The sequence below is a fragment of the Tamandua tetradactyla genome, chromosome 1, assembly GCF_023851605.1.
Source record: "Tamandua tetradactyla isolate mTamTet1 chromosome 1, mTamTet1.pri, whole genome shotgun sequence".
Taxonomy (NCBI): Eukaryota; Metazoa; Chordata; class Mammalia; order Pilosa; family Myrmecophagidae; genus Tamandua; species Tamandua tetradactyla.
In genome coordinates, this window is record NC_135327.1 from 130,897,001 (window position 1) to 130,918,363 (window position 21,363).

The 21,363-nt window shown below is 35.8% G+C and overlaps 1 long non-coding RNA gene across 1 annotated transcript in view; it reads right to left on the reverse strand.

Moving 5' to 3' along the window:
- LOC143686535 (uncharacterized) overlaps positions 1 to 20,358 on the reverse strand; it is a 29,594-nt gene extending 9,236 nt beyond the window's left edge. The window contains exon 1 of the long non-coding RNA XR_013177251.1: positions 20,252 to 20,358. This is a non-coding gene — a long non-coding RNA (uncharacterized LOC143686535). The remainder of the gene's footprint in view (positions 1 to 20,251) is intronic.
- Positions 20,359 to 21,363: the final 1,005 nt, after the last annotated feature.

Genomic DNA, 21,363 nt, shown 5'->3' on the forward strand with positions numbered 1-21,363 from the left:
GCCTGATAATTCACTGGCACTTGGGAGTCAGGGCTGCCATGTGCAGTTATTCAGATTCCTTGGAGTTGCATAATGAGGCTTCCTTTCTGTGTCATGCTGTGTTCTGAATTGAGTGAGAATGGCTCACTCCCTTTTTGTGTTACATTCTGCAAAAGGGGTGCATATCATTTGTCTTTATGGTCCCAAATCTCCCAGAGTTATTTATGTACCAGATCTTTTTTAAGTTGTTAGATTTCTTGTAGCCCTACATCCAGAAAGAAGTATGAGAAGTCTAAACCTAGCAAGTTTTTTTTTGCGTTACTTTTCATGTTAGCTGGTCCCTTCAACAAGACTTTTTTTGTTGTTGTTAACTAAGTTCATTTGAAGTGTGGGAACATGTTTTAAGTCTCACTCTGCATTCTCATGGGTATGTACCAATTGCAAAAAGGACTACTTGAATATGTTATTTTTAGTTAAGGTGTGACCCAACTGAGTGAAGGCGAGTTTTAATCTGGATTTCTGAAGGCTTTGTAAAGAGAAATGGGAAGTGACAGAAGCTGAGAAAAGAGAGGACATTGCCTTTTCACATGACAGGAAAGCCATGGAATCCCAAGAACTGCTAGCAGACAGCACTAGACTTTGGGGAGGAAGCATTGCTGTGCCGACACCTTGATTTTTGACTTCTCTAGTTTCAAAACCAATGAAGCCAATAAATTCCTGTTGTGTAGGCCAACCCATTGTATGGTATTTGTCATAGCAGTCTGGAAAACTAAGAAATAAAATTCTTAATTTATTTCTTCTTCTTTAATATTCTTTCTCAGGAAATTTCTCAGTCCTTCATGCAAATAGACATCTGAAATGTCTGAATTACAAGTGATTTCAGCTGAGACCAGCTCTATAGTACATATATTTATGTGTGATTTTGTATGTACAATAGCACAGTATGCTATTTTACTGTGTATAACTTGAATTTGTGTGTAATGTGCACAATGTGAACTTGAATTGGTTAAAGAAATTTCCCAAAATCTTACTGCCATCTGGGGATTATTAAATGCTGTTGCATGGGAATTATCATGCTGGTTGAACACTTGTTCCAGTTTACCTGTGAAAGTCCTAGTTTGAGCATGGGAAGTTCTGTGTCTCAGGAAACTCCTTCTCTGACTGCCAATAGGGTGAGTTTACTATGATGTGTACATGAGACTGGAGTAAACTACAAAACTCTTATGGTGGACAAAAAAAATTGGGGCTGAAAGCAACTCTGGTTTTACTCTCAAATGGATACAACTTCAATTATGCACCTCTGAGATCGTCTCTGTTGTTCCCCCAATGACTGATGTCAGAAACCATGATTTGCAGTTCATTGTTGAATCACTCCAAGTAACAGCAGTTAACTGTGCAGCTTAGTGTGTTTCAATCTTGTTAATGGACCTTCTTTGACTTTCCCTGCCTATCAACCTTTGTGCTTTGTATGGAGATAATACTAGCTTGCTTTCTAAAAATGTAAATATTGTGACCATGTGTTCTAGTTTGCTAGCTGCCGGAATGCAGCACACCAGAGACAGATTGGCTTTTAATAAAAGGGGATTTATTTCATTAGTTCTTCAGAGGAAAGGCAGCTAAATTTCCACTGAGGTTCTTTCTTATGTGGAAAGGCACAGGGTGAGCTCTGCTGGTCTTCTCTCCAGGCCTCTGGGTTCCAACAACTTTCCTGGGGTGATTCCTTTCTGCATCTCCAAAGGCTTGGGCTGAGTTGTGAGTGCTGAGATGAGGTATGCTGAGCTGCTTGGGCTGTGCTACATTACACTCTCTCATTTAAGCACCAGTCAAATGTCATTCATTGCAGCAGGCACGCCTCCTAGCCGACTGCAGATGTAATCAGCAACAGATGAGGTACATGTACCATTGGCTCAGGGCCACAACAACAGAACTAGGTGCCTTCACCTGGCCAAGTTGACAACTGAATTTAACTATTACACCATGTTTTCTAAGCCTCAGGTTTTTTTTTTTTTAAAGGAGAATCATTTAAATACTAATGCCAACCTGACCCAGACATCATTGAGAAGGAAGGCTAAATGACTATCATTTTAATGAAAGATGGAAGAACACATGCAACTAACTGGATTAGGGAGATAAAGAACAAAAATAGGAAGTTTGTGATTTGGCATTATGGGGAGGGTGGAGCATCTTCCCTGGGTACTAGGGAGAGCCTGACTGCTACCCACATTGTTCTAGAGAGTTGTGTGTGTGCCCCAGAGATGGCTGAGGGCCCAGGTGCAGGCTGAGGCTTAGAGAGGATGGAGCCAAGGAAAAGATGGTCTCCCCAATGTCCTCCAAGGTTACAAGCATCACACCAGTTTTCGGAGAGAACAGGGCCACTGCATAGGACCTAGGAAAGGATGGGACTGCCTCTTTCTAAAGCCCCAAGGATAAATGACTTTCCAGCTTTGAAATCTAACGGAATGTGCTCTGCAGGTTTTCGGAAACTGTTTGGATACAGTGACCCTGTGTTCCTTCCAATTTCTTCCTATGCAAATGGGAATATGTTTCCTATGACTGTCCCTCCTTTGTATATTGGCAGCAGATAACTTGTTTTGAGTTTTACAGGTCCAGAGCCAGAAGAAAAATATGTCTTAGAACAGATTGTGTCTGGAGCTGACTTTGATGAAATTTTGAACTGTTTCTGACTTTTTATTGCATTTGTATTATTACTGAAATTGTTTAAGGAGTTGTGCTATTGTGATGGAATGAATATATTTTGCATTTGGAAAGAACATGTCTTTTTGGGGTCTAGAGGATGGAATGTGCTGGTTTAAAACTATTGTGTACACCAGAAAAGCCATGTTTTTTAATCCTCATTCAATATTGCTGGGTGGCACTTGTTGATTAGGTGGTTTCCATGGTGATATGTCTCCACACATTCAAGGTGGGGTTGGTTACTGGAGTCCTTTAACCATTTTGGAAAAAGCTTCAGAGCCCAAACAGCCAGTGATTTGGAAATGCATTTTGGCAGCTTTAGCAAACTGAAACAGGCATGGTAGAGAAGGGTGGGTGAAAATGCATGTGGTACCATCAAAGGAAACAAAGTAATCAATATAATCAAAGCATTGAGTCTGTTGGAAAAGAAACTACTCAAGCTGGGAAATGGCAAACCAAAGTAAGAATGTCAAAATGGTAAGCAAGTTACATTGGCTTATGAAGGCAGCTAGTTGATTTCAAAAGGGGAAATTACAATAATTGGTTGACATTTAAGTGTCTTATTATGAAGGAATGCCTTACAAAGCAGGGAGAAATTACAGGTTGATTATCACATCATGCTAGTCTATTTTTTACATTATCTCTATTGGACAAATGCAAATTTATTCCCAAATGTTGTTTAAACTGCAGTTTTTACAGGACATGTTCTTTTTTTTTTTTTTTTTTCCAGAAAGCCCCTGCTTTTATTTTTGATTTTTGTAAAGATTTGGAGAATGACAAAGAAATTGATAATGAAAAATGGTAATGTTACCAACTTCTAAGAAAAGAAATTGCCCCTGAAATCTTCAATGCAAGTGGCCATTTTATATTGCTTAACAGTATACTTTATTTTCTATTATTATTATTTACTTTCTAGTTTTCCTGAGGTAGCAATTCATTTTGACTTATAATTTTCTTGTTTTTTCTACAGATAAATGTGTACAGTGCAATGAATTTTTCTGGTTACTTCTTTAAATGCCTTACAGAAATTCTGATATATAGTGTTTTCAATGTCATTAATAATTTTAAATTCTATAATTTCAGATGGTTTTATCATTTCAATGTAGAGGGACATTTCTATCTTTTTGTTTCTGTTAGAAAATTCTTGTGTAATTGTTTTGTGATCAGAGCCTTGTTTACAATATTTCTACTTCATGGAAGTTAGTGATATTTCATTTCTGAGCTACTATATCAAGTTTTGTAAATGTGCCATTGGCACATTAGGAAGAATCTGTATTCTCTATCGTCAGGGTGTTAAGTTTGATATATGTCTGTAAGATTTACTCTATCAATTATATCTATCTATCTATCTATCTATCTATCTATCTATCTATCTATCTATCTATCTATTTATCTGTATTGGCCACTTGACCTGCCTTGTAATGAAAATGGTGTATTAAGGTTTCCTGTTATGTTTTCTTTTTTAAAGTAATGCCTCCATGTAGTTCATTTAATTTTGATTTCATCAAGGTTGTGGCTGTATTCTTTAGTGGATAAATATATCATGCATTGAAACTTCATTGTGTATTATGGCTTTTTTAGCATTAAAAAGTGTCCTTTGTCACATTTAATGTGTTTGGCCTTGAGTTCTAATTTTTTGATATTAGGGTTACTATCCCTGCTCTCTTCTTATTTACTTTTGTCTGGAATGCTTTCATTTCTCTTTATTATTCTTTTTTGTCTTTTTGAATTACATGACATATTATGTAAAATTTGTATGTACCTATTTGTCTCTCTATCTATCTATATCTGGAATTTGGCCTGCAAACAATTTGAATGTATACAGAAACACATATATTTGCATATGAGCCAAATTGATAATACTTTCAACTCCACAATAATATTTTGCAATTATGAATCTTTCATTATATTTGCTCTGTTTCTTTAGCTACAAAATGTGCATTCTATGGTCTTTTATTTAAAAACAATTGGTTTATAGCAAGATTGAAAGATTTTTTACCTAGGGGTTACATTTGCACTTTAACTTCTTTAAATGGCCTTGGCCACTATTTCTTATTGATTCTTTTCTTGAATGCTTTATCATTTTGTTTTTGTTTTGTTTTGCTTTTTTTGAGGCATCCTTTAATATCCTATTGCTTATGCAACAATAAGCTTTTTGTGTTTTAGTCTTTTCTCTTCCTTCGCCTCCCATTTTCAGTTGTACTGTTCCTGTTATTACACTATATAACATTTATACAGCAATTTTCTCCATCATCCCTACCTTTATTTTAGTCTTATGGGCATATTCATTTTATTTTTCAAATGCTATCTTTTAAAAATAACATTTTATTTTTCTGAAATTTTCAGAAATTTCTGAAATTTTCCCAGTCATCATTTGTTTGGATAAGTTTATCTTCTAGTCAATTCCTTAGGAAGGTCTGATGGTTGCAGATTTCCTATCATTTTTGTGTGTTACAATTTTTTTCACCAGTTTTGATATTTGAAGAACATTTTGGCTGGATTTGCAATCTTTGGTTCACATGCTCTTCCAATGAGATTTTGCTAAATGGTGTTTCATTTTGGCTTTACTTTGTACGTTGGTTTAGAAATATCTGATGCTCAGTCCAGTTCTTTTGATTTTTAAAGATTTTAATGTTTTACCTGGTGCCCTTGAGGATTTCTCTTTTTTCTTTGAAATCTAATAGTTTTACTGGAATTTATCTAAAAGTTTATCATCTTAAATTAACTTTCCCGATACCCCGTATATAGATTCAGGATTTTTTTCAAATTCTAGAAAGAATTCTTGAATTAACATCACCACGTTAGCTCTGTTCCATTGTGTTTGTGTTCTTCAGGGGCTCTAAATGTGAATATTATTCCATTTAACCTATCTTCCATTTCTATCACTTTGTCACTGACCCTTTTTATTTTTTTTCTTTATGTCATTCTCATTCTATGGTTGTTTTCTGTTACGATGTGCTTTATCACATTTTTATTTGAATATATCCTTCCTTAGGCACCTTATGAATTATTATTTTAATTTTATATTTTTCTTCTGTTTCTTTCATGATTTCAATGAACTTTTAAATATATAATTTCTCCAGGATTTTGTCAATTTCAATTTTTTGTTTTGAAACTTCTGATTCAGTGTGACTTTTTATATCTTCAAATGTTGGTTTGAATGTTTTTTATCCTGCCTGAGCATAGACTTACATTTCTTTTAATTTTCATTTTTAAAGCAGTTTTATTGGGATATGCTCACATACCGTACAATCCATCCAACAGTTTTCTTTTGACATGATTGTTTTGTGGGGGGGATAGAAATGTTTTCTCAGAAAATTTGCATAACTTTAAAAAATGATTTTCAACCATAGTTCTCCATGGACTTTTAAATGTATGATTTATAATGATATTTGGGTGTTTTAAAGATATTTATTTTAATGGCACCATTTTCTGTCATTCCAGCAAAGTCCTGGAAACCAAGCAGGAGGTTTTGTTTATTTGTTTATTTGGTTCCTAGTGGAGGAGCGATTGGTAAGTCCTCAGATTTTGCATCTCTTTGTTTTGCAGAACTCAGAATTTTCCACATTTTCTTGCTTTCCCTTTTATTATCTAATGCTAGAGGGTGATGTTTCTTTCCTTTTGGCTCTTTTCTTCCCCCAGAAATTATAGGTTTGAAATACTCTCCCTTTTAAATTATGCTAGTTTGTTTCTTCAAATCAGAATCCTGTCTCTTTAATCTTGCATCTGACTTTTTTATGGTGTTTGCCTTATCTTTAAGAGCATGGACTTTGAAATCCCTTCTGTGCAATTCCCTGATCTGCTTTTTTTTTTTTTAACCAAGTATCTTCAAATTTAGGGTGAATTTAATCTTTTCTGTGAATGCTTCAATTCACCCTCAGGCTCCTTAACCAGCATCCATCATCTATATTCCTTGCAATTTTTCTGCCTTTGCTTGCCACAAAGCTCTGAGATACTAGGCAGGAGCAGTGGCTGGGAGCATCTGGTATTGCAGTGTTGATATCCATTGTATTCTCTCTTAATATCAATGTTAATTTTGCATTCTCTCTCTTCAAGTAACATTGAAGTTGTTGTTTTGCATAGACTCTTCATAGATATACAGTTATTTCCTATGGTACCAGGAAGAGATTCAAAGAGACTTTTTATTACACGGCCTACATTGTCTACAGCTAACCAGAATCCTCCAAAAACTTTTTTTTTTTTTAATTTTGAGCTTGTAATTTATTTGGTAATACAGATCCTCTCAAAATTTTGTAAGCATCTTGTACATGTGTTTCTAGCCAATTCAATTTTGCTTTTTGATTCCATTGTCTCTTCTTCAACCCAATGGTGACTCCTGAAAACTTAGAGGTGTGAAGGGGACTATGACTATCTAGACTTTGTGATTTCTTACTCAGTTTTTGCAACAGAGAAAATTTTCTAGCTCTTTGTTGCCCAAAGCTATTAAAAATCTTTTATCTTTTGTTGGGGTCTGTGGTAGTTAGATTCAGGTGTCAACTTGGCTAGATGAAGATGCCTAGTTCTATTGCTGTGGACATGAGCCAATGGTATGTGAACCTCATCTGTTGCTGATTACATCTGCAGTCAGCTAGGAAGTGTGCCTGCTGCAATGAATGATGTTGATTTAACTGGCTGGTGCTTAAATGAGAGAGCTTAATGTAGCACAGCCCAAGCAGCTCAGCATACCTCATCTCAGCACTCGCAGCTCAGCCCAGGCCTTTGGAGATGCAGAAAGAAATCACCCCAGGGAAAGATGTTGGAACCCAGAGGCCTGGAGAAAAGGCCAGCAGAGATCACCCTGTGTCTTCCTACATAAGAACCTCAGTGGAAAGTCAGCTGCCTTTCCTCTGAAGAACTAATGAAACAAATCCCCTTTTATTAAAAGCCAATCTGTCTCTGGTGTGTTATATTCTGGCAGCTAGCAAACTAGAACAGGGTCTGAAAATATTCAGTGTTTCCATGTACTCAATTCCCTGATATCTTTTCAGCTTTTTTTCTTGAGGTCCACTATATTCTTTCTATACATTGTTAACCTTAGTCAGTACTAGCTAACTGCTGAACCACTTCTGGTAGATCTTCTGACTTAGGGGGCACTTGATCAAGGTTCTCAAGTCATAGCTGTAATAATTGTGCTAAAATATTTTGACAGGACATGCTATGAGAGCCACAGCATTACCATTTTTCATTGTCAATTTCTTTGCCACTCTTATTAGCCTGTGGTTTGGCAAACTACTGCCTATGGGCCAAATCCAGATTTTGGCCTGCTTTTGTAAATAATGCATTGGAACACAGTTCTGCTTATTCATTATGGCTAAGTGCAACTGAGACCACGCAGTCTCCTCTGCAGAAAAGGTTTACTGACCCCAGCTCTAAATCATTGATGCATAAATTACATTTCGTTACACAAGATCACTTTAAATGACAGGTTTCTGGATTTTTGGGATGATCACAGCACTCTAGTGTAACTGATGAACCCGAAAATTTCAGGGGCTTAATACCATAAAAGTATATTTTCTGTAGTACACAGTCAAATGCCAGTTATCCCTGAGCAGGTCTCCTCCAAATGGTGATTCAGAAACCCAGACTTCTCTGATTGTGTAACTGACATTTTTGAGCTCTTTGCTACCAGCTACACAGAGAAGAGAGAAAAGTTGGGAGGACACAGAAGATCATTACTCATCTTGGCATGTAAACTATACTCTTTACTTTCATTCATAACTTATAGGTCAGAGTAGACACGTGATTAGCCTTATAGCAAAAGAAGCTAGGAAATGAGCTCACAGATACACTTCATAGTGATTTTCTGGGTTTCTGGAATTGGCAGATGCCCCTGGAACAGCTCATAGTGGAGTCCCTCCTTTATATGTCTGCATTCACTTTTCTCTTTTCTCAGAGCCCCAGAGGATTTCTCCTACGTTTTGTTAAGACCATCTATGCCTTTGAATGTTTGTTGATATTGGAGTTTTAAAATGTATTCACAAATTATTTGATAGTCTTTCTATTTTAAGAGGTGGAGCTTAATATTCCCTTCCCCTGGATTATGAGCTGTGTGCACTATTCTAGGTATCTACAATGTTTAGATAGTGTCTGATATATAATAGATGTTTCTTGTTATTGAGTAGAAAGCAAAGGGATTTTGAATAATTTGTTGGGAAAGCATCCTGTTGCTGAAATAAATTGATAAATAGTGATGAATATGAACTTCAAATAGTTGCAGATCTAAAAAGAAGAAAATTCTGCAAATAGCAATAGAGGACTAGAAACAAAATGTCATAAAATTATATAATGCAAGGAACAACAATGTCATGCAAAAGAGAAGAGGAAGAAGATTAGGTGAAGTAAGAAAAGCATCTAGAAGTAAACAGAGCAATGTTCCTTATTGATGTTGAATAAGTAATCTCACTAGACCCCTAAAGAGAAATTAAACATTAACATAGAAGTCCTTCATACTTGTTGCTTATATTAACACTTACTTTCATTCTCTTCCTTATAAAACTGCAAGTTGAAAATGCAAGTTTTATTTTATTTTATTTTTTTAATGTTACCTTGTGTTAAGTGCCAAAGAAAAAAATTAACAATGTCTAGGAGGTGTCCAGTAGTTGAGATCAGAACTATTTTATGTAGAGTGATCAAAAATGACTTCTTTGATGGGGACTTTTGAGCAGAGTTGAATAGGAAATGAGGGGCTGAGTTATATGATTACCTAGATAAAGAATATTTCTGTCAGAAGGGAAAGTAAATGTAAAGGAACTAAAGTAGAAGCTTATTTGGTATGCCTGAGTAACGGTATGGCATCCAGTGTGCTTCAATTTGTTAATGCTGCTGGAAAGCAATATACCACAAATGGAATGGCTTTTATAAAGGGGATTTATTAAGTTACAAGTTCACAGTTCTAAGGCCTTAAAAGTGTCCAAACTAAGGCATCCAGAGAAAGATACCTTGACTCCAAAAAAAAAAGGCCAAATATTGTCTGGTATTTCTCTGTCAGCTAGGAAGGCATGTGGCTGGCATCTGAGATCCTTGCTGCCAGTTCGTTGCTTTGTGCTTCTGATTCCAGTGGCTTTCTCTCTAAGTGTCTATTGGCCTTCCCTTAGTTTCTCTGGGGCAAAACCCTGGGTTCTGACTTGCTTAGCATCTCATGGGAAGGCAACATGTCACATCTGCTGGGCTCCTCTCCCAGCCTCTGGATTTAGATGGTTCTGCAGATCCTGTGGGTCCTGGCATTTTCCTCTACATCTCCAAACATCTGCCTCTGAGCTCAGTGTCAACTCTTTTACGGACTCCAGTAAACTAATCAAGACCCACCTGGAATGGGCAGAGTCCATCTAATCAAAGGTCACAGCCAAAATCGTGTATGTCACAATTCCATGGAACCAACCCAATCAAAAAGTTCCACCCGAAACAATAGGTCCCCACAAAGTTAGATTAGGATTCAAAGACGATGGCTTTTCTGGGCAGTGTAATGGATGGAATGAGCAAGAGGGGATTGATGGTGAATTAAAGCAGAGGGATATCAAAGGTTATCCTGACAAGTTAAGCTAAGAAATTTTTTAACTGTCAGTGAGATGGAAAAATCATTGGAGGGTTATGAGCATAAGAGGGAAAATATTTGACATGTATTTTTAAAGCATATTCTGGCAGTTGTGTGAAGATAGCAGGAGGGCAATCTAACTGTTACAGTCCAGGTAAGAGATGATAGTGTCTTAAACTAGGGAGATAGTATTAAATAATAGTAGAAATCAATCCAGATTAATTTTTGAAATAACAATTCCATTATAAGGCCAGCATTAGAGAATTTACTTACAGTAGGTAGAAGAGATGACAAGAGAAACTATAAACCATAACAGAACATTATGTGTGTAACACATTTAACACATCAATTCAAAAGATATGAGTTTAATTGGCTCTCAAAGCATGGAAGCAATTTAGTTTTTTTGAAAGCTCTGAGTGGTTTTAAGGAAAGCACACTCCACATTCATGTTATTTTTACAGTCCCTGTAGAAACTAATAAAAATGGGCTTATCTGATTATCTCTACTTGGATCACTGATAGGGAGGAATATGACAGGGGAATTGATCCTATTGATTTGAAGATATTCAGCATTCTTTTCAATCTCATTGGAAATTAATGTATAAAAACATCTAAATTAATATCTGCTGTTTATTCATTAATGTGGAAATCCTAATCTAATTCAAAGGGTAATTGATGTACCCTTTACTGACGTTAATTTAAATTCTACTTCTGTGGCTAATCCCACAGATAAGTTTTCCTGTTTGTCTCTTCACTGTAAGTAGGCCAATCCATTAAATCTTTTCCTTCCTTCCCTGAGGAATAGGGTGTAAACCTGAAATTCTCATAACTTCTTTCTTTCTTTTATAATGGTTTCATGCCAACTGTAGGTGTAAATATCAAAGCTTCTCTTGAAGCAAATGTCTAACTTAGACTGGATTGGTCTTTGGTACATTTTAAATGAGATTATAGTAATTTCTACAGATAGAGACCTCTACACAAACTGAAGCCTTTGTACCAATGTCATGTCAGTGGAATTTAAACAAAAGGCTGTGCCATTGATTTCAACTCTCTTAGAACAAGAAAGGTCATGATCTGAATACTATACAGAATGGATCAGATTTAGGAGATCATTTTATATCCAGCCTGAATGCCCTCCTATCAGAGCTAAGAAAGGTCACTTCAGTTCCTTAACACTCAAGACCTGCCTGATTAAATGGGATTATAATTTATCATTATTTATGGGAACCTCATACAAATTAATAAGTAATATATGTGTGTGTGTGTGTGCACCTACATGTGCGTGTGTGTGCATGCATGTGTGTGTATAGACCTGTTTGGAAAGTTTAAGCTTATTAGGCAGTGTAAGACCATGTAATGTGGAAATGGCACTCTGGCTGCCTGGTCTTTGGCACACAACCTTCCCCTTTAGATAGATTCCTCTAACTACTTTTCTCAGTGTTCTTTATGGCTAGGCTGTACACATGCAACTAACTTCTATAAGCACATGCATCCTTAAAGACTTGAAAGGCCAAAATGTAAACCATAAGTGCCCTTTGTGAAAACATCTGTTATTTCTGCAGCAGATATCTTAAGTCTGAACCCTGAGTCAAAAAAATATACAAGTAGTAGGTAGCAGTAGTAGATATCTATTAAATTATGTGTATGCAGAGGAATATGAAGTTAAGAAAATTTACTACCTACTTCACATGTCCAGTTTCAAGGCAGATATTCTATTCATCATCCATACTTGTCCATGTGCTCTAATAAAATAAGGGTAAATATTTGAACTTTATCGTAGCAGCAATATTTCCAGCACAGCATCACTTTTATTATAACGTAGACAGAAAAGGAAATCATTAAACCCAGTTATCAGTGTTTAATAGTCTGTCTTGTGGATGTTATTCATATAAATGATAGGCTTTATAGTTTACAATGTATTTTTCATTTTTTATATATTTAAAAATAAGTTACCAAGAGAATTCTAGGTACATTTGTATAGAAACAATTTTCGAAACTCTAATTTGAGATATAATCCAAAGGGGGAGAGAACCTTCATTATGGTTATTTAGTGAAATAATTTTAGCAAGAGTAAATTATTTAAGGGAGCCTTATCATATAAAGTCATGGAATTCTGTGCTTTAGATTAAAGGTAGGACCAGGGTAATGGAAGTAGGACCAGAGCAATTATGAGGAAAGAATGCAAAATAGAAAACAGATAAAATCCCAGAAAACCGCACAGAATTCCAAAAATTTGGAAAAGAGAGGGCTAGAAATGAAGGCAAACAGTGAGAGAAATGATTACCATATCTGGGGCTTGCTTCACTGCTGTGGCACAGAGAGTTCAGACTGTGGCAACACGAATATAAAGATAAGTAGGTCACTGTAACAAATGCTCCTGGGCCTTTTCTCCTCCCTTTGGGGGGAGGAGGTTAAGGGTGAGCCACAGGTGAATGGAAAGCTCCCTACTGGGAACCACGTGAGGCTCTAGTTTTGTAGTTAGAAATTTCTCTATGTGCACGGGAAAAAATAATTTCAGATAAATCAATATGGTATTCAAATTTTTCTGATCATATTTTCTTTAAAAATGTAATAATTATGCCATCATGAGAAACATTTCCAGGAAAAATGTTAATACAATAAGCAGAAATTATAGAGCTCTATCCACCAGTATCCTTGCTGTATGTACAGAACATAGATGGTATGACAATCTGGTATTTTGAACAATGGGTTTAGGGATATAAATTAAAAGTGCACAGAAACACCTTTCTTGTGAATGCCTAAGGTCTCATCTGCTTCTGTAGAACTGGTGATAAAAGCCTGCATCTCCAAGACCTGCATGAATTTCTTAAAGAGACTAAGGCCAAAGTTGTGTCTAGAGTTGAAGGGGTTACTGAGTTTTATTACTACTCTTCCAATTCACTACCTGTTTCCCTGTGATTGTGGATGACATCAATAAAATGAGGAGACTCATCAAGGAGGGTTATTATTATTTTTTAAGTGGAGACTTGTCAGACCTGGACTAGTGGGCTCAACTTGCATTCGGGAACTGTTACGAATTTAAGGACGCAACCATAGAAAGTAGGGACAGAGGAAAGAATCCAGAGAACTAGAATATATAGCAATGTAAATTACAAAATCTGAACAACAGAGAGAAATTGACTATACATTTTTTAAAGAAGAACAAAGCTGCAGGGAGCTGTGAGACTATAAGAATGTCTGCTCTTCATGCTGCAGGCCTCCAAGAAGATGAGAGATACTGTGTGTAATATGTGAATGTGGATGCATGTGTGAGAGAGAGATGGTTAAAAGCAAGCAAAATAATAACAGCTGAAAAGTTCCCAAGATGGGCAGAAGATGTAAACCTATCTATTCAAAAGCTGAAGATAGCCCAAATAGGAAATGGCACAAAAAGTCCAAAGCACATCACGGTCAGACTTCTGAAAACTAAAAACAAAGACAGGAGCTTGGGCATGAGAAATGCAACCCTATCTATAGGAGAAAAACAGAATTTCAGTGTATTTGTCATAAAATCTAGAGACAGAAGGAAGTTGCACAGAATTTTTCAAATGGTGAGAGAAAAATCAAGAGATTTCTATATCTGGTAAAAGTATGAACATTCTCAGAAGAAAGAAAACTAAGAATGTGTAGATGATAGACCTATCCTAAAAGCATTGCTAAAAAATTCTCGAAGCAGAAAGGAAGCTTAGAACATCAGGAAGAAAGAACATAGTAGACAAAAGTTTGGATGATTATAACAAACCTTCCTTCTGCTGTTGTGTTTTTAAAATGTTTTAATGGTTGAAGGAAAAATTATTATACAATCAGATGTTGTTCTTAATGTATGTACAGCGACTATTTAAGACAATTTAATTATAAAGGGAGAGGTTAGGGTGTACAGCGAGGTTAAGTTTCTACATTTCACTCATACTGGTAAAATGATACCCCCGGAAGAGTGTAATAAATTGTATAAATACACTGTGATACCTAAAGTGATCACTAAAACAGTTACACAAAGAGATACACTAAAAAATGGTAGATAAATCAAACGGAAATATGATTTATGACTTTATATGCATATGATTTGCATATGAGCAAATACATGAAGAGAGATTTGATCAAAGAGGATATATGGATACCAATTAAGCCCTTGAAAAGAGGTTCAGCATGACTAGCCTTTGTGGAAATGCAAATAATTAATTTGATATCACCCCACTCCTATTAGAATAGCTAAAATAAAAATGACAATAAACAAATACTGATGAGAATACAGAGATACTGCATCTTTTATGCATTGCTGATGGGAATGTAAAATGATACAGGTACTCTGGAAAATAGTTTGGCAGTTCCTTAAAGAACTAAACACATACTTACCAGAAATTGCCCAGTTCAGCATTTGTTCTAGAGAGATAAAATTTATGTCCACAAAGAAGACTGTACACAGTTAACATCAGCTTTATTTGTAGTAACCTCAACTCTAACAACCAAAATATCCTACAATAGGTGAATGGTTAAACAAACAGATATGTAAAAGCATGGTATGTAAATTCTATGAAATACTACTCAGCAATAAAAAAGCAACAATCTATCAACATACTCAATAATTTGGATGGATCTCAAAATCATTACACTGAGTGAAAAAATAAAAAGCCAACCTCATAAGGTCATATTCTGTGTGATTCTATTTACTTAACATTCTTGAAATGACAAAAATAGATATAATATCTGAATGCATTAAATGGGTTATGGATGGTGAGTAGAATTATAAAGAAGCAACATGAAGAAAATCTTTGTGATGAAATAATAATTTGTACTTTGAATACAGAAATGATACTCCAATCTACATGTGATAAGGCAAGACAGAACTAAACACACACCATATATCAATGTCAATTCCTGCATTTGCTATCATAAATACCTAAGATGAGGAAGCTGGGTGAAGTGTACATGTGATGTCTCTGTACTATCTTTGCAGCTTCCTGTGATTCTTTAATTATTTCAAAATAAACAGTTCATAAATATATGAGTATTTAAATTTTCCATTTTGAAAATATATGAATAAATGAACGCACTCTCTGAAGCCTTGTTTTGGCTCATAATCTTAACTGAAGGACCTTGACAAGCATATTTTGAAATAGAAATTGAATATATGTTTCTAGAAGCTAAATTATAATAAAAGAATAAATGGAAAAGAGTCCATGTTTTTTTCCTTTCTTAATGAGATTATCAGAGACCAGTAGATAAGAGCAATTTGAAAAATAGAATGGGCTACAAATGGAAAAATGCTTTTATAACATTCCATACTTGGCCCTAAGGAACAAAAATAAATATGAACTCATGCATAATATAAGCTCTTCGTGAATCTTTCAATTTTATAGGAAAGATACATGAAGTATATATGTGTTAAATACACTCATTGAGAACAGTATATAACATTGAAATCACAGAAAACCCAGATCCACTTGAAAATTAGATGATATTGTTCTATTAATTCTGTTCGAACACATTTACAAGTTTCTTGATATAAATTCAGTTGTTTGGGATCTTCCTTGTTGAAATTTTTAAGCCAGGAAGTCAAAGGATTGGGAAATTAACCAGGCTCTAGTGTTGTTGCAAAGAACAAACCCAAAACAAGAAACTCTGCTGTGAATAAAATAATTTTCATATTTACTCTTTTTTAAATTTTCAGAACATTTCTTCCAGAGACTGTTTGCTCTTACGTTTGTTTGAGTCTTTGTTCCTATTTATGCAAACAAAGGCAAGTGGCCAAGGAGTGTTGCAGTTTGGGAACAACGAAGAGGGAGGAACTTAGAGTGACAGGAATAGTACTATGTGCCAGTCTTCTGTTGCCTATTATATTATGAGGCAGTGTTTAGAAATTCAGTTCAGATAGATAATTGGGCTTTGAGGGATGGTTCTTATTGCTTGGATTATGGCTCTTTTAAGCTGCATGATAATGATATCTTCATCATATTATTGAATTATAAATGCAATTTCTAATATTTTTTCCTATAATTCGATGGATCATCTTGCACACCTACTATGGGTGCATTTGTTATCCTCCCTGTTGTTATTTTTATTATATGATTTTTTTTAAGTTTACTGCTGCATCAGTCTCACTTCATACCTATTTATTTAGAGAATTAAAAAACTGAAGAGAACACTTCATGGTTGCAATTTTGAAACAAAACCTACTATTATTCTTTTATTTTTAACTTTTAATTGTATAGTGTAACACATATACAAAGTAAAAAAATTTAAAAAAGCAATAGTTTTCCAAGTACTCTTCAACAAGTAGTTACAGGACAGATCCCAGAGTTTGTCATGGGCTAACATACGATCCTCTCAGATTTTTCCTTCTAGTTGCTGTACAAAATATAGGAAGCTAAAAGAATATAGGAAGAATATAGGAAGCTAAAAGGCTTAAATATTTTTTTATCATCACAATCGACTTCTTTTCCTTCTTTTTTCTGTGAAAAATAACATACATTCCAAAAAGCAATAAATTTCAAAGCATAGCACCACAATTAGTTGTAGAACATATTTCAGACTTTGACGTGGGTTACAATTTCACAATTTCAGGTTTTTACTTCTAGGTACTCTAAAATACTGGAGACTAAAGAGATATCAATTTAATGATTCAGCATTCATATCTATAGGTTAAATCCTATCTACTCTATATAGCTCCACCATCATCTTTCATCTTTCCATCCCTCTCTTTAGGGGTGTTTGGGCTCTGGCAGTTCTAAATTTTTCATTTTGGAAGGGTCTGTCACTAACATGGGGTAGGGAGATGAACTATCTGATGTTCTGGAGAGGCTGGGCTAGGTTTCAGGACTTAGCTGGACCAGGCATCCATCTGGAGGGTGTAGGTTTCTGGAAAGTTACTCTAGTGCATGGAACCCTGTGGAATCTTATATAGTGCCCTAGGTGTTCTTTAGGATTGGCTGGAATGGTCCTGGTTGAGGGTTGGCAGGTTAGGATAAATAGCAAAGTCTCACTGAAGCTTGCATAAGAGCAACTTCTGGAGTAGCCTTTTGACTCTATTTGAACTCTCTCTGCCATTGATACTTTATTAATTACATTTCTTCTCCCCTTTTGGTCAGGATGGAATTGTTGATCCTACAGTGCCAGGTCTGGATTCATTCCTGGGAGTCATCTCTCACATCACCAGGGAAATTTTCACCCCTGGATGTCATGTCCCATATGGGGGTGGGGGGATGGGGCGCAATGATTTCACTAGCAGAGTGGGCTTAGAGAGACTGAGACCACATCTGAGTAACAACAGAGGTTCTCCAGAAGTAACTCTTAGGCATGCCGATAGGTAGTCTAACTTCTCCACTACCCACATAAGCGTCACAAGAGTAAGCCTCATGATCAAAGGCTCAGCCTATAGATTTGGGTGTCCCTAAAGTTTGACACAGTATCAAGGGATTCCTTGATGACAACCTGCTACTTTTTATACGTATGTGATATAACTTCACATTCTATTTCAAATGGTATCTGAGAGAAAAAATGTACCTCATGAATTGGATTATTCAGACTTATCAGTTTTAGATTTAAATTCAAGTAAATATTTATTAAGCAATAAGAGATTCCCCTTGTATTATGCTCTCACATAATCTGTTTAAAATAATCCTCACAGCTGTACAAAATATTTATTACTGGCATCTTGATTTCAAAGAGGTAGAAAGTGAGACTGAGAGAGGTGAAATAATTTCCAAATATCTTACACGTTTGAAAAAAAGGAAACTTTCTTTTAGTTCTCTTGATTTGTGAAATGAATTTGATTGCATCTTTATGTAAATTCTTAATTGCTGTATTACACACAACATAATTAACTTAATCCAATGAGACTGAATTCTTACTGCAGCTTATGGAAACCAGAATAATTGCTTTATATTTAAACCATCCACCGGAAAAAAATGGAAAAACAAATACACCATCTAATTTTTTATATTTGGTTGAGTCACAAAAGGCATTTACTGGAAAAAGATACATATCTATATTTATCTATCTGCAAATTGGCTATGAATTCCTTTGGGGCCTGGGATTGTAGTTATCTGTCTTTCAAGTATACTTGTGAACTACTTTTGTATTTAGGTCTGGTCTATTGAAGGATTATCAAAAGGTATCACTTAGCTTTTAGAGTGCATAACTATTGCTTCACTAGTACGTTGAAAGCCTTCCTTCAGCTCCTAGTGTTAAAATTTGATAGGAGATAAGAATGAAATAGAAATGAAATTAAAAAGAAATAGACATTTGATAAGAAATTAATGACAAAAATATTGACATTCTTTTGGCAAAGATTGATGAAACATGATATGAAAATGGACAGTCTAAATGTAACTTTATTTACACAAAATGAAGTATAGTGAATGAATTAAGCTGATCATATGCAGTTCAATTTCATTCACTTCAGATTTGAAAGAGTGGCTAATGTTAAGAGCAAAGAAATAATAGTGACATATAAAAGAAGTGATAACTATTAAAGTGTTTGAGACAATAAAATAAAGTAATCCCTGCACATTTTTAAGGTACATGGTATATGGGATATTCTTTTAAAAAAACTACTTTTTTTCAATGGGCAAAATACATTTCATGCCATATATACATGTATACCACTTTCTGTTTCCAGAAGAGACGGATGAGAGCTTAAGAGTAGTGCCAATCTCTCTGCAAACTAGTAGGGCTAGGAGACAAAAGTGGTTATTAAGACCCACTCAGGAAAGTGGTGTATGATTTATTATTCACAAATGAAGTTGTTCACCCAAAAGTACTGCACCCAGAAAATAAGGGTGACTCGAAAATACACTGGTCCTCATATCCCAGTTTCAAAGTATTTAAGACTTGCTTGGATTAAGGAGATTCATCATAAGATACTGCCTAAAAACAAAATCCTATTTGTAGGAAGCTAACATCATCTCAGCTTTCAAATCACTTTGACATTTTTTAATTGATGTATATAGTAATTCACATACTATATAATCTCCCAAAGTTTACCATCAGTGGTTCACAGTTATTCTCATATAGCTATGCATTCATCACCACAATCGATTTTTGAACATTTTCATTACTTCAAAAAATATAAATAAAAGTAAAATATAACACCCAAAACATCCCATATCCCCCAAACTCTCCTATTTTTTATTTATTTTTCTTCTTTTTTACTTATTCATCTGTCCATACACTGGATAATGGGACAGTCAGTCACAAGTTTTACACAATCACACAGACCCACCTTAAAAGCTCTATAGTTATTCAATCATCTTCAAGAATCAAGGCTACTGGATTACAGTTGAACAGTTTCAAGTATTTCCCTCTAGCTACTCCAATACACTAAAAACTGCATAAGAATAACCTCCAGAATGACATTTCAACTGTATTTGAAATATCTCAGCCACTGAAACTTTATTTTATTTCATTTCTCTTCCCCTTTTTTGGTCAAGAAGTTTTTCTCAACTCCACAATGCCAGGACCAAGTTCATCCCCAGGAGTCATGTCCCAAGTTGCTGAGAAGATTTTTCATCCCTGGGAGTCATGTTCTATGTAGTGGGGAGGGCAGAGAGTTTACCAGCAGAGTTGGCTTAAGGAGAGAAGCCACATCTGAGCCAAAAAGGAGGTTCTCTGGGGGTGACTCTTAGGCATAATCATAAGTTGGTTTGGTGTTTCCTCTGCAAGAATAGGTTTTAATAAGGGTAAGCCCCAAGATCGAGGGCCCAACCGGTCAAATTGGCAATCCCTAATGTTTGCGAGAATGTATTTCCACCTTTCCCCCCAGTCCCTCTAGGGGACTTTGCAAATACTTTTTAATCTTCTGCCCTCATACTCTGGGATATATCAGAGCATCACACCAACCTGTACAAACAAGATTTCACTCCCTATTCAAGTTTTCATGTAATTATGGGTGTTCAAATAAGCTGACCAAGCAGGTTAAATTAGATAGTATGCTAATAAAAATATGAATTTTGCACCAAATAAACATTTTTTCCTTTGGTGTCACACAGATGTTGAAGATTTAAAACACTATCAAAATCAGCCTTTACTTTTACCCTTCAGTCTGATTTACCTTAGTCCTACCCGGATCAGTTTCATTCATGACTCTAATTGAAGTTTGATCACTTTTTCAGTGTTTTTAGCAGGAGCTGTATGGGGTAATGTTGACTTTTATAGCTGCAGAACTTTGGCTCTGAATCTCAGGTGTCACAATCTAATCCCAAAATTCTAGGGAACAGCCAGGTTATACACAAATAGTTCAGCATCTCAGAATTTAGAAATAACAGTTACAACTCTGGAGTAGATGTGACTGCTGGAAGAGCTTACAAATGAGGGATCTTTACAATAGGACTTTACCTGATAACCTATGCTCCCAAACTCAATTCTCAGAGTTTTCACAGTACTGTTAGCCCATATAGTGAGATGTTACAAAGTTTTTCTTTTCATTTCTGCTTATTTTGCTGAACATACTGTCTTTGAGTTTCATTCACCTAACTATATGCATTACGACTTTATTCTTTCTCACAGCCACTCAATAATCCATTGTAGGTATATGCCAGAGTTCACCCTTCTGTTCAACAGTCACTGATGTACCCTTAGGCGACCTCCATCCATTGCGAATTGTCAACACTGCCATCATAAATGCTAGTGTGCAAATGTCCATTGGCGCCCCCACTCTCAGTTCCTCCGAGTGTACACCTGAATACGGGTTGCAGGATCTTGGGGCAACCCTACCCCTAGCCTCCTGTGGTGTTACCGGACTACCTTCCAGAGGGGATGCACCACTCTACTTACCTACCAACAGTGAATAGGTACACCTCTCTCTCCACCTTTTCTTCAGCAGTTGTAACTCTCTGGTCATTTTTGTTTTTCGTTTTTCCACGGGCAGGCACCAGGAATCGAATCCTGGTCTCTGGCATGTCAGGCGAGAACCTGCCTGTTAAGCCATCGTGGCCCGCCCTCTCTGTTCATTTTTAAATGGTTTTATTCTCACATCATACAATCTAACCTACATAAAAAATCAGTGTTTCCTGGTATAATCACATAGCATGCCTTCACCACAATCTATGTAAGGACATTTCCATCCCTTAAGCAAAGAGTCCCATACCCCTCTCTCATAACCCCTGCATTTGGCATTTAGCTTTGGCGTATTGCCTTTGCTATATTCAATGGATATATTACATT